This window comes from Hesperophylax consimilis, chromosome 27, assembly GCF_061612785.1.
Source record: "Hesperophylax consimilis isolate HC1 chromosome 27, BYU_Hcon_1.0, whole genome shotgun sequence".
In the NCBI taxonomy this organism is placed as follows: domain Eukaryota; kingdom Metazoa; phylum Arthropoda; class Insecta; order Trichoptera; family Limnephilidae; genus Hesperophylax; species Hesperophylax consimilis.
In genome coordinates this window covers 26,956,354-26,969,780 of record NC_142862.1, presented here as the reverse complement: position 1 = coordinate 26,969,780, position 13,427 = coordinate 26,956,354, and the positions used below count along the sequence as shown (strand labels likewise).

Sequence of the window (13,427 nt, the reverse complement as noted above, 5' to 3'; positions counted from 1 at the left end):
ATCTGGTTCACTTGATCGTGCCATGTCTTTCTCGAGCTTCCCGAGTTCTTCCACCATACACATTCGCGTCGCGTATTCTCATTATACTTTGTTCTTCGTTCATTCCCTCTACTTGACCAAACTATCTAAGTGACCCTTTCTTAATCTTTCTCATTACGCTTACATCAGCCTTGCATTTTTTGTAAATCTCTACATTTCTCACGCGGTCATAGATAGTTCCACACACGCCTCAGGGATCCCATTTTTACAACATTCCGACTAATTTCGTCCATCGTCTGCCAGTTCCATGCCTTTGCCATTGCTCATACTTATCAGGGTAGGTACCAGCGTTCTATTGTGGACTGTTCGGTTTCGGTTCTTTGGACAATTTTTTATTAGCATCAACCGCGTTCAGTTAGCATTAACCTTTCTTTCAATATATTTAGTAATCTCCTTTCCATCTCTCGTATCTACATTCCTTGTCTTTTTCGTTTTCATTCAAAAAGTGTGAAAAGGAAGTTTTTATTCACGGCTTTTAGGATGACCCTCGATGACATGCGTACAACCTCTGTCTGGACTAGCATACCATTTTATTATTTTTTGGGTTCATTTTTATTTTCAGCACACCGAATTTCTGCAGCAAATTTTTCAACCCTGGCAACTACAGAAGCAATAAGTTTCGCCACACGTACATTCGGATCGGCGGCACCAATCGCCGCTCCAGACCGCCGCGCAGAAAAGTTTCACAGTGAACTGCGCTGTAAACCGTTATCTTACTTTCGGACTTTACTTTTCTGCGCGGCGCGGGCGGCCTGAAGTGGCGCGTTGTACCTCCGTTCCGAAGTGTACGTGTGGCAGAGCCCAATGTGTTTCTGCTAAACAACTCCTCCTAGCGGCTGACGTTGCAACCTTGCAACCTGCATTCGTTAAAGAATTTATCTCCTCCGCCGGTAGATCTCGTCTGCGCTTATTATTTGTCCTAATTTATGACATTGTATATTGTGTGGAATCGTGTCGCCGTAGCGTCGTTCAGCGTCGTGTGTCGTACTGTCGTGTCCTCACTGGAAAAACACGGCCCGAGCGAAACCATCGATTTTCAATCAAGTGTCGCGAAAACAACATAAAAAAACGTGCGTCTTGAATCCTGAATCCGACGCGGCCATAGCCAAAAGAACTCAGGTTAGTCAGTAGTTTTCAATAATTATTTTGATACATATCCCGTGACAACTATGTCTTTATTTGGCGTTCCGCTTTTTCTTCTTTCATTTAGGTGTGCATCATATTTAGATGAATGGAATCGTTTACCGCGTCTCCAGTTATTTGGATATACTGTTTCGCTGTTGTGAAGCGACATTATTGACATCGACACAAGTATAATAATTATATTACATCTGTCAATGTTGAATATTATCGTTTCCTGTTACTGAAATAGCAATATTACAGTGCCTTAACATAAATAATGTATCGCATAACCTTAAAACCTGTTGTAAGTTTGTAAATTGTAAATAACCCTTTGAAGTTCATTAATTTTCTCACAAATATCAAGAACGCAAGACCTATTGCACAAATTTGGAGATGCTAAAGTTATGTTATAATAATATATCCGATTATAAATACATTGTTGTATTATTTAATGATGTGTTTGGTATTATATTATGTATTTAATGGTGTGTTAATGTGTAGGTTTCGTGTTTATTATATTAATGTTTACCGAAAGGAAAACATCGTTGTGGAAGTACCGGTATATTTTTATCGTTCCTCGCTCCGGTGTCGGATGCGTTTTTATTTTTGCATTTCGCCGTTTATTTTCGTTTTAAATCTAACAGGTGGACTAATGGTGGTTTATTTTGGATCACGCAATGTTCAGGGACGTAGAAATAACAAAGTAAACACAATAGTTACATCAAAAAATAGCGAAATAGCCATGTTTAAATATACATATATGTGCATTATTTCTGCCTCTGAAATGGACGCTTAGCTGGTTTGATATGACTCGAAAGTGAATGGTAGAAGTAGGGGATGCTCAGATCAAATGTGAATCAAACATATAGAATAACAGAAGTGTATGTATTGTCATAGACATATGAACATTAGTAGACCTGCCCTAAGTGATTAAAAGCGTATTATCCCCACTCCCCATACCGGTTCCATTGAGCCGGCTGGGCTCGCGTACGGCCTCAAGTGATATTTGAAAACGTGGCGTCATCATTCTTGTGCGAACTATGGTCGAGGCATCATCGGTTCATTTTACGAAATAACACGGCAAAATGTTTACTTGTACTATGAAAACTGGTAAAAATAGATGCGAAAAAAGAGAATAAACCCAATTGTCGTATTACATTCCATATATAAGCATTATTTTATTTTATTTTAAGCATATTCACATCGTATAATATGAATCAGTTGTTACTATCACATCGAGAAACGTCTGGACGCGAAACACAAAGCTGGTTGGTTGCTGGGAAGTAAATTATGAACATTTATAAAAGTGTCTTAACTAAATACTCTGAAACTAACTACGACTATGAATATAGAAGCTGCCTTACTTTGCCGAATTTGGACTTCGCAAATTTGTTCATAACGTGGCGAGTAATTTGCGCTCCCATGTAAAAATGTCTATTCATTCAAAGCAGATTTTACTTTTAAGAAGTAAATGGTGATATTATAATGCGAGATGCCTATTTACTGTCAGATTGATTTATTGACGAATCACAGTCATCTTCACTCCCTTCGTTCTTCAACGGTTGATTTTACCCCTCGCCTTTATCTTCTCGTCTATTAATTCCTATGTCTGTGATGTATTGTATAAGACAATGTCTGAATGTGAATGAAGCAAGGAGTGTGTAACAAGACAGAGTTGTGCGGCGGTCGATTCACTCTGCCTACCCCTGCGGAAAAACTGTGATGGTGAGTTAGTTTTTGTAAATTTCACATCGCCATAGCTCACCGTTCAAGAATTCAGCTTCAGGAAACAGTTTTCTGATTTATTCAGGTTTCGACAGTCATTTTTGCATTAGAAATCAGTTTTTACCATTTTTAATGATTTTGTGTGTTTATTTCTCAATATCGCTTCGATTAGAAAAAATAGTTATTTAATGCTCGACACAGCTTCCACACCACAGAAGAGATAAACTATAGAAGTTTGTTAGGGCGTGTCTGTGTTTCAAAAGTAAGCTTAATTTTTCCTTATTTTTTGCTGATATTGGCAAAAAACTTTCTTGAACAGATTATCATTTTCGTTGAGTCATTTGATGGTCTCCGTGTCTGAATGGTTACGATCCTTGGCTACAAATCCTGAGGTCGCGGGTTAGAATCCTGGCAAGCGCAAGTAAATTTAATTTAATTGGTTTTATTCCACAATTTTATTCATAATAATTTCGCTTCAGCCGTCTTCGATGACCATATCTGAATGGCAAGGTACTTTTCATCCTTCATCTTTCCCATTGCCTTCTCCCACTCACTATCTTCAGCCTCATATGAGGCCATGGTGTTACTGGCTCTAAACAGGTAGCAGTTGGGACTCTTGTGCGGTACTCACATATATTTTTTTTACATTAGTTCCACACGTGAACAAGATCTAGACCAGAGGTTCCCAAACTTTTTTGCCCCGTAGACCACTTGCCAAATATATTTTTTTCTGTAGACCCCTGCCTGCCAAATATTGAATTTTCCTAGAACTATTAACGGCCCATGTGATAATCATTTATGTTTTTAATAAAAATATTCCCTTCCCTTGCCTCTCCAACAACCGGCTGGCGGTATAGTTGCTCTGTCTTTACATTGTGCAGACAGGGGCACCCTTGTGAGGTATTACACCAAATGAAAATGAAGCAGGATAAGCAATGGGAATTTCTTTCTGTAGCTAGCCTTACAGAACTGCCCCTTAAGTTCTTTGTCAGTGCTTATTCCGGTCATTTCTTCTTGTCACATGTTTTCCGATTCTTCAACGTTTCATTTCGATAGTTAAAATGTCCTCAAACTTAGTTTTGAAGTCTGTGGAAAGTACATATAAATGTTGAACGTCGTTATTACCTTGGACGTTTTTCAAAAACAAGTTGGGGATCTAGGAAAATTCGCGGCTTCCAATGTGCAATGTTTTGCTTGAATATATTAATTCTGACAAGAAAAGGAACGTAGATTCTATTTATATACCTCAATTAACAACTTTACGAAATATAAAAATGCAAATATATATATCAAATAAGTAATTTCTCAGTCTATTATATTTGTGTTGGCTCTATTGTGTCATTTACGGAACTCCTAAATGGTGACTTGAGGTAAATGGGGGTCCCATCGTATCTACCCCCATTTGAATCTCGTGGACCCCCAAATTTTTTTCTCACTGACATAGACCCCCAGCATGCCGATATCGACCCCTAAGGGTTCCATATAGACCACTTTGGGAACCTCCGATCTAGACAATTCTCACCTCATGAACCCGGGCACACCTAACCTAAGTCACCAAACGTAGTGAACCACTTGGGAAGTGTTGGTTATCCAATAAATGGTTCCCGGGCGGCGGTACCCATACCCGCCTTCCAAATTGGCAACATCTCAGTAATTTTTTTGTTATATTTTTCACAGTTCTAGAAATTATTTCTGTTCAGTGCTCCCTCAACCAATTTATTCATTCCGTTTGCACTTCACGTGATAAGATAACAAAAAACATATTTATTAATATCGTTTCGATATTAACCATGGGTCCGTTAGAATAACAAATTTTAATATTATAATATGATATACTACTTGTACAGTTGAAAATCCGAAAATTATATTATGTATGGAAAAACCAATGTATGACGTAGTATTTTTCTATTTATGAATCTCCAGAACAGTTCGACACACGTAACTTTGCAGTCGTTGGCGTAGACACTTTTTCTTTAGATCGTCAGCCCGAGTCATCTGTGGGCGACCTCTGTTTTTTTCCAACCAAGCGCCAATTCGCCCCACTATTAAACTTGGCAGCCACCTCTGGTCTGAAGCCCCAAATACTTGACTGTGCAGAGACGGGGCGGTCCGTTTGATTGATCCCACTATCTTAACAAACGTAATTCTGTATTATGTAATCTAGCGGTATTTTAATGGGAGATGCTCCGAGGAACTAGCGTCATTGATCTCTTCGACACCGGTGCATAGTCGGGAAACGCGCCAAACTCGTGCCCATTCTTTGTACACGTTGACATTAAATTTTCGTACGAGAACGGGTCGTTTCTACGACATTGAAATGATTAAAATTCACTTGAGTGAATCAAATGCAAATCATCTTGAGTGATGAGGCCCATTTCCACCTCGGTGGCTTCGTCAACAAGCAAAATTGTCGCATCTGGGGCTCGGAAAACCCAAGAGTTATTGTTGAAAAGCCTCTCTATCCTCAACGTGTGACTGTTTGGTGCGGTTTAAGGTCCGGCGGAGTCATTGGATCTTACTTTTTCGAAAATGAGGCTGGAGCAACAGTTACGGTGAATGGATTGCGCTATCGAGAGATGATACACCTCTTATTGGAAAACCCTGTACATGGATATTATATTTATTGAAAGTAGAGAAAAGTCGAGCACACGCCGGGTACGCGTCAGCTAATTTAAACTAAATCCATTGCCCATTTTAGTGAGAATAGAAGCATATATATAACGCAAAGAGTTTTGGCGGCCGGGCAGAAAGAGCCGATGAGTCACTAGTCACGAGCCCGGCTGAATGAAGTGTTCCATGCAAGAGGGTCGTTCCGTCTTGCCACGCTTCCTACGCAATAGTCTATTTTACCCCCTATGCGTGCTAAACATAGACTTAATTAGACTAGACACGGCATATTCATTTAAAAATAACCCCAACACAATTTTGGTTTGGTTCACATGCACATTTATGAAAAGGCCCACGCATTATGACGCAATGCGAAATGGGCACTGTGCATTGCGTTTTACCTTTTGTTGGTCTATTTTGCTTCTCAGCTATGCTGGGCAAGTTCATTTTTTTCAATCACAAAAATAACCGAGTTCCAAATATTTAAATTTGAATTATGTCCATATTACAACACCTCTGACAACAAATTCTCCGTGGTTTTGCTTATGAGTTTGAACGCTTGTACAAGGAGTTTAAACAGAGTTGGGTTGTTAAGTTCATCTCCATATTTGTGACGTACGCTACGTGGCGTTATTTTTAAAATGAATTTAACTAGACAGGGCTAATCTAGTATAATACATCAATGGTGCTAAAAGATAATTCGCATAAAAAAGAACGCGGTCCGATGTTGGATTTTCAACGACCATCTGTTAGTCGTGCCACGTGACCAGCTTAGTACCTTTGAAAGTTTGGAGGTTATGACGATAATGTTGGTGACCTCTGACGTGCTCCTAAAGCACGCATTAGCATTTCTGTCTCGCAAGGAGATACCTAGCTTGGCTGCTTCCATGGCTCTTGTGTGATGGTCAACTCAGAAATCACAAAGTTCTTGGTGAGAGTCCAGTTCATGTTTGCGCTACATACGTGAGTAGGTACTTGTAGTATGAAAAAAAAACTAACCTTAAGGCCCCGTAGTAAGCGTTCAAAGATGGTTTGAAAGGGAGATATGTAAATACGAATGTTAGAGAGAGCGCGCTAAAAATCTCTCGACAAATGCTTTAGTTGCATTTAAAGATACACTGTGAATTTTTTCATGGATTTTAGGCCAAAATACCCAACCAAACTACAGAATTATTTTTGAAACGTGTATCTAAAATATCTAGTATAGATATGTGTTTCTTCATTTATTTTTGTTTTAAATTATATAATATAAGCATCAAATAATTTAATTTTTCGTGATTTAACTTAATTTTTGTAATTATTTATGAGTTAATGGAAATTATGTTTACTGTGCAAATATGACGAAATAAAAAACTAAAAAAATACACGAAGTGTTTACGTGAGCGTAAATTCAAATTAAAAACGACCGATTTGCGTTAATTAAAAATAAAATTGGACGTAAATAAATTGAAATTTCTACGCATCCTGAACACACCTCACCCGATGAACCCGTGCACCCCTGCTAAATCACCAAACGTAGCTAACCACTTGGGGTGACCTATGGCAGAGGTGTTGGTTATCCAATAAATGGTTCCCGGGACGGCAGTACCCAAACCCGCAACTGTTAATATTATATTTTGTATGTACTTACCGTCCTACGTTTACATCCTACTAGAGCTTGTATTAATTTTATACTTTCTGTCGTCATTTTACGATCAAATCCCATAGTTAATTACTGGTCTGAGGCAGTCAACTCTTAGATCAGCGATATCAGCTGTAGGCAGACTGATGGAACCTAAGCGCAAGCCAAATACTAAGTTTGGTGATCGCGATTTCGGAGCATATGGGTCGAAGGCTTGGAATAAATTCCCTCCAGAACTAAGATTCATAACAAGTCCAGCAGAATTTAGGTCTAAACTAAAAACTTACCTTTTTAGGCTGTCATACCCTGAAATTAAATATACCATTCCTGAGAGAAAGTCCAGTTTTATCCAATTTTTCAATTATGTCCTAAATAGTACACAACTGCTGACCCTGTACAAATCGCAAGTGCGCCCTACTGTCGAATTTGGCAGCCATCTCTGGTCCGGAGCCCCTAAATACCTGAAAAAAACCCTTGACTCTGTGCAGAAACGGGCGGTCCGTTTGATAGATTCCTTAATCTTAACAAACGGACTGCAATCTTTAGAGCACAGGCGTCAGGTAGGTATGCAGGGTGGCCACAGACCTGGAAAACCGGGAATTATCAGGGAATTTTACCGAACCGGGAATTATCAGGGAAATGTCAGGGAATTTTAAAATATTCTTAAAATATCAGGGAGTTCCAAAAATAAAACGAAATTGCCAATGTGGAGTTAATATTAAAAAAAAACCTGTATCTAAATTTCACTAATAAACAATTAATTAATGTTAATTAAAAGTTAATCTCAAGTGTCCTACCAGGTAAGTATTGTACTGTATATTATCTCCATATATAGTTAGAAATAACATAGATCTATAAAAGTATGAATATTTATATTATATTTCTAGTTTTTGCTTACGCTTGTATTCTGCGTGCAATTATTGTTTACGGTATATTTGTATATATATATAAATAAATTATGTCTACATCCTTCCTCTGCCAGTTCCATGCCGCGCTGCCATATATCAGGATTGGTACCAGCACCCCGTTGTGGATTGCTAACCTCGCTTTTTCACAAAGTTTTAATAACGGCTACCCCAATAATAGAAATCTGCATTCATCCTTTTTTTATTGCCGATTTTAAATCCCGCAACGTGTCCCAACCAACTCCTTAAGAACCATCCGGATCAGTAAAGGGGATTTCCAGAGGTGGATTTACTGGGGTCTCCGTTTAAAATATTCCTCGAAAAAGCTTGTAAAATTCAACTAATGGGTAAGGATTATAACTTTATGACAGCGACAGTTGGATTTCGGTTACAAAGCATTAACCTTATTTCCCTATTGTTATAAAACAAATTCCATACGGTCATTATCCTTCGCAGTTAAGAAATATCTCATAGGATATATCGGTCAAATCAGACCCCAACCTAACATACCCCTGATACAATTGGTATTAGGGGTATTAAAAGCCCGACTAAAATCCATGTTCATTGTTCAATTCTTCAACCAGTTTGAAAGAAAACGTATTTTTGGTTTTTCATCATCAATAATAATCAGAGGTTTTCGATGGTGTTAGGTGAAAGTTGGTAGGTTCATTCAATCTTCATTCGAATCGAAAAGTTGCTTGAAATTTCTTTAGCCTATTTGGAGACCAGATCCGAACAGCCGGTACTTCGTCTTCACTATCTCCTTTCCCACTATATTAACACTCTATGTTCGGGAATTTTACCGCCAAATTGGTGGCGAACGCGGGTGTTTTTTTTAATTTTAGCGCCAAAATTATCTATTTGATATTTTTCGATGATACTTTCAGTGTTTTACTTTAAAAAGATGTCTCTATTTATTTACTTAGCAATGTATGTGTAATTCCTTTTTTATGAGCAAAAACTTTCTGCTTTCTTGGGAATCATAGAAAAAACAGTATTTCACAATCGAAATAAAATCGAAATTTATTCATACAAAATTACAAGATTATTTAGAAATTTTCAATACATATAAAAAAAACTACAACCTAATAATTCTTCAATGTGTGATAGCGTTCGAAACACTTTCCTTTATGCAGGGGCACATTGCAAAACTTGCACATGTACCGCGTTTCACTGCGTAGTTTGTGAGCGGAACATACGCGACAGCGATTTTATTTTTTTAAATTTTTTTGTTGTGTTTCAAACTTATTGTATTGACAGGTAGATAGATCGGGTACAGCCGACAATAGAAAACACATGACCCCGCACCCATTTAGAACCCCTTGTTTACAAGTTTCCCGCTCCTAACCGCTTTGCGCAACAAAACGAGTAAACTCGTCTCCCGCGTCTTACTGTAAAAAGGCGTATGACGAGTTTTCTCGTTTCTTGCAAATAATGTGTTAAGCATCACATAGTCCCACTGGCTCCAGACAAACTCGAGACCATTGTGCAGTGTTGACATCACGTTGGCGTTTGTATGACATATCTGTTAACTAAGCCATATTCAAGCCGACATTATTTAAATTGCATATTGCAGAATGTAGAAAAAAAATCATAGGTCACCCCGCGCTGTCTCAAACCGGTTTGATTTACTTGGTCGTGCCTGCTTTAACATTTGGAAGAGTTATTTGTTTCAACGCCCTCGTTAGCTTGACAAGATTAGTTTTGCATACATTATTTTAATCAACGCTCTAATTATACGGTCTGGGTGCCGATACCGTATTAGTTACAAGCCTACCTTTCTTGATGTTTTTCATTATACTTCTTTGTTTTTTTTTCAATCCCAACTTGCACTACAAACATAAGTAAAAAAAAACTGTTACTGGTTTAATAAGTTTTGTTATAATGATATCCGCGGCATTAAGTCCATTCATGGGATATCGGTAATTTTTTATGATTTATTGAAGTGGAATCAGTTTTTTTGATAATCTATTATTTTTCACTGTGTTGAATGTTGGGATTTTGTCATTAACACTTATAATTTCTTCTGAATACATATTTATCTATTGGACAATTTGTATAGCGCCGCTTTTGTGAGATATCACCTCAGGGGAACTTTACAGTTGATGCATGTATTACAAAAAATATAAATATTACAAAAATAAAGTGAAGTTAAGTTAAGTAAAATAAAGTACAGGAACAGGTGACACGAAGATAGAAGATGGTGACTCTGCAGCAAGAATCCTAGGTGGTGAAGAAACTGGGCCAGCTGCTGCAGCGAATGAGTCCACCGCGTCCACCAACAGTGCCAGCACGAGGTTCGTCATTCGTCTAGGTTTGTGTCTGCTGCTAATAAAGCACTGACACCTCACATAGATAAGAGACCCTGGCAGCACTGCTTGACGCTCGGCGATACCATCATTCATCTCCATGTAATCCTGTTCCTGGTGATTGTTGAAGTGGTGCATTTTGCCCGCAATAAAAAGCGACGGTCGGGATAATAAATTATCCTGGTTTTAGCGAAACACTTGCTAGGGCCTTCAGAGTTTCCGAGAATTACGTTGAAAACATCTGGGGTGCATTTACCGTTCGACCACAGACATAGGAATTAATAGACGAGAAGATAATGGCGAGGGGTAAAATCAACTGTTGAAGAACGAAGGGGGTTAAGCTGACTGTGATTCGTCAATAAATCAATCTGACAGTAAATAGGCATCTCGCATTATAATATCACCATTTAGTTCTTAAAAGTAAAATCTGCTTTTGAATGAATAGACATTTTTACATGGGAGCGCAAATTACTCGCCACGTTATGAACTAATTTGCGAAGTCCAAATTCGGCAAAGTAAATTTCTTCTGTTTGCAGAGTCGTAGTTAGTTTCAGAGTATTTAGTTACGACACTTTTACAAATGTTTCATAATTTACTTACCCCAGTAAACAACGATGAGCACACTTGAGAATCGCTACATTGTGATGTGATAGTATATGTTTCTAAAACTGATCCATATAATACGGTGTGAATAAGCTTAAAATAAAGTAAAATAATGCTTACTTATGGAATGTAATACGACAATTGGGTTTATTCTCTTTTTCACATCTATTTTTACAAGTTTTCATATCACAAGTCAACATTTTGCCGTGTTATTTCGTAAAATGAACCGATGATGCCTCGACCATAGTTCGCACAAGAATGATGACGTCACGTTTTCAAATTTCACTTGAGGCCATACGCGAGCCCAGCCGGCTCCAATGGAACCGGTATGGGGAGTGGGGATAATACGCTTTTAATCACTTAGGGCAGGTCTACTAATATTCATATGTCTATGCGTTCGACGTTCGTTTCGAATGTCGAATATTTGTGAGCAAATCACTTTTAACACAGTGCACTCAAATCACATATTATTAACTTGTAATAACTGGTTGTTAAGTTTATTTAAAACGTTGATTGATTGATTGATTTTAAAAATAATTTCAAAGCGATGTTGCCTAATTTCCCTTGAAAATACAAAAAAAAAAACACAAAGCGGTTGGAAGACGCGTCCGGCTGCCGCGAGGGGCGCTATCTATCCGCTGTGTACTGGTCGCGCCGGGACAAGAGTGCTCCTGGCTGGGGTGATATATGAATCGTATCGTATTTAATAATGATTGGATTATTTTTATAGCGCCGTTTTCGCGAGAAAATCACCTCACTCTCCAAAATTGATAAAGTGTCAGAATACTTCCATTCCCACTCTACTAAAGAAATTCCGTAGGCAAAAATACTTCTTTGTCCCTTTTCCCCATACAACTTTCTAACAGACCAGAGAGAGAAGTCAGTAGTATTTTAAAGTTCGAAGTACTTCAAGGCCTGTGATATTTTTAATTTGAATTTTTGGAATGAAAATACCTGGTAATTTTACTGGGTACAATAAATACGCCTCTCCTCTAATTTCTAAATAACGAGAAAGTTCCGTTGAGGGATTTTTTACCAACACGGCGCTATATAAATCATCCAACAATAGGTTTTAATTACTGATAAAATACCATTAAAACGAACATAATGTGAGTTATTTACTGCTGAATTGTCGAGAAGATTCGTGTTTTAGTGCAATAATATTACGCGGAGAAAACTTACTCGTACAAGATATTGTAAATTTATTTTTAAAATCTGTCAAATTATTCGCTTTCCTGGATTTTTCGGATTTCTTCCATTATATTTATTAGAACTAGGCCATCTGTTTGAACATGTGTTTAGCTATATTCTAAATTACTAATATGTTACCATGAAAAGGGCAAGCAGTCACATTTTAACAGTATTTTGATAAATCACCCGTACTCATTTTTCTCCGTGTAGGATTTTCATGTTTTCATGCACGCGTGTTTCGACTGATAATTCGCGTCCTAATATTTATTAAATTCATTCGAAAGGCCTGCAATCCCGTTTTTAACGTATAAGCAATACATTTTTCTCTGTGTTGTATCAAGCTGTGTTGTGTTAAGCTACGTATACATCCGCGAGCCGAACTATCGAACTGAACCTCAACTTATGGGAAGGGAACTAAAAGCTACCGCAAAGGGCGCGACACGCCGCTTTCATTTGCTCCGTTCCCGTTATTCGTGGCTCGGTTCGCGTTTCGGTTCGCAAATGTATACGTACCATTAGGAAGACGACAAATAATAATGAACGTTTCAACAGAATTACGATCGATCAGACATTAATTTAAATCAATCACCGTGATGGGAGCGAAACGATGGACAATAAATAACTCGATGGACAATCAATCTACAATGTATTGTGTGGTGTCTTGGGGAATGCACATGTACACCAATACTAGAGATTAGTCTGTATGGAATGCTCGGATGATGGAATATTTATTGTTAATACACTAGCCACAATTATAGCAAAACGGGTTCCATTCGTCCAAACTCAGGACAGTTGCTATTCAACACACTTTGAAAAGTGAAATTAAGTCAGTAAAACCGACGAAAGAAAGGCCTATATACCTAAACTAACGTAAAAAGGCATATAAACCTAAACTAAAGTAAAAAAGACATAAAAGCTAAACTAATGTAAAAAAAACTATAAACCATAACCGACGTAAAAATGACCTATAAACCTAAACTAACGTAAAAAAAACCATAAACTATAACCGACGTAAAAAATGGCCTATAAACTTAAATTAACATAAAAAACCTATAAACCATAACCGACGTAAAAAAATGGCCTATAAATCTAAACTAACGTAAAAATGGCATATAAACCTATACTAACGTAAAAAACCCTATAAATTTATTTATTTATTGTAAGAAACAAACAGCAATTTTATACAGGATAAGTTATACAAGAGGTTAAATATGAGGTAAGCCAAAATAGTTTCTTATGCTAATGTTGGTTAATGTGATATAATACAAAATTGTAATTGGTTATAACCATTAACTGAAAATGAAA

At 37.6% G+C, this 13,427-nt stretch overlaps 1 protein-coding gene across 1 annotated transcript in view; it reads left to right on the top strand.

Annotated features, from left to right (window-relative positions):
• Positions 1-803: 803 nt before the first annotated feature.
• Positions 804-13,427, top strand: part of foi (solute carrier family 39 fear-of-intimacy) — a 90,703-nt gene continuing 78,079 nt past the window's right edge. Inside the window, exon 1 of the mRNA XM_089648402.1 lies at positions 804-1,158. The gene's annotated coding sequence lies outside the window, so the exon portion shown is untranslated. The remainder of the gene's footprint in view (positions 1,159-13,427) is intronic.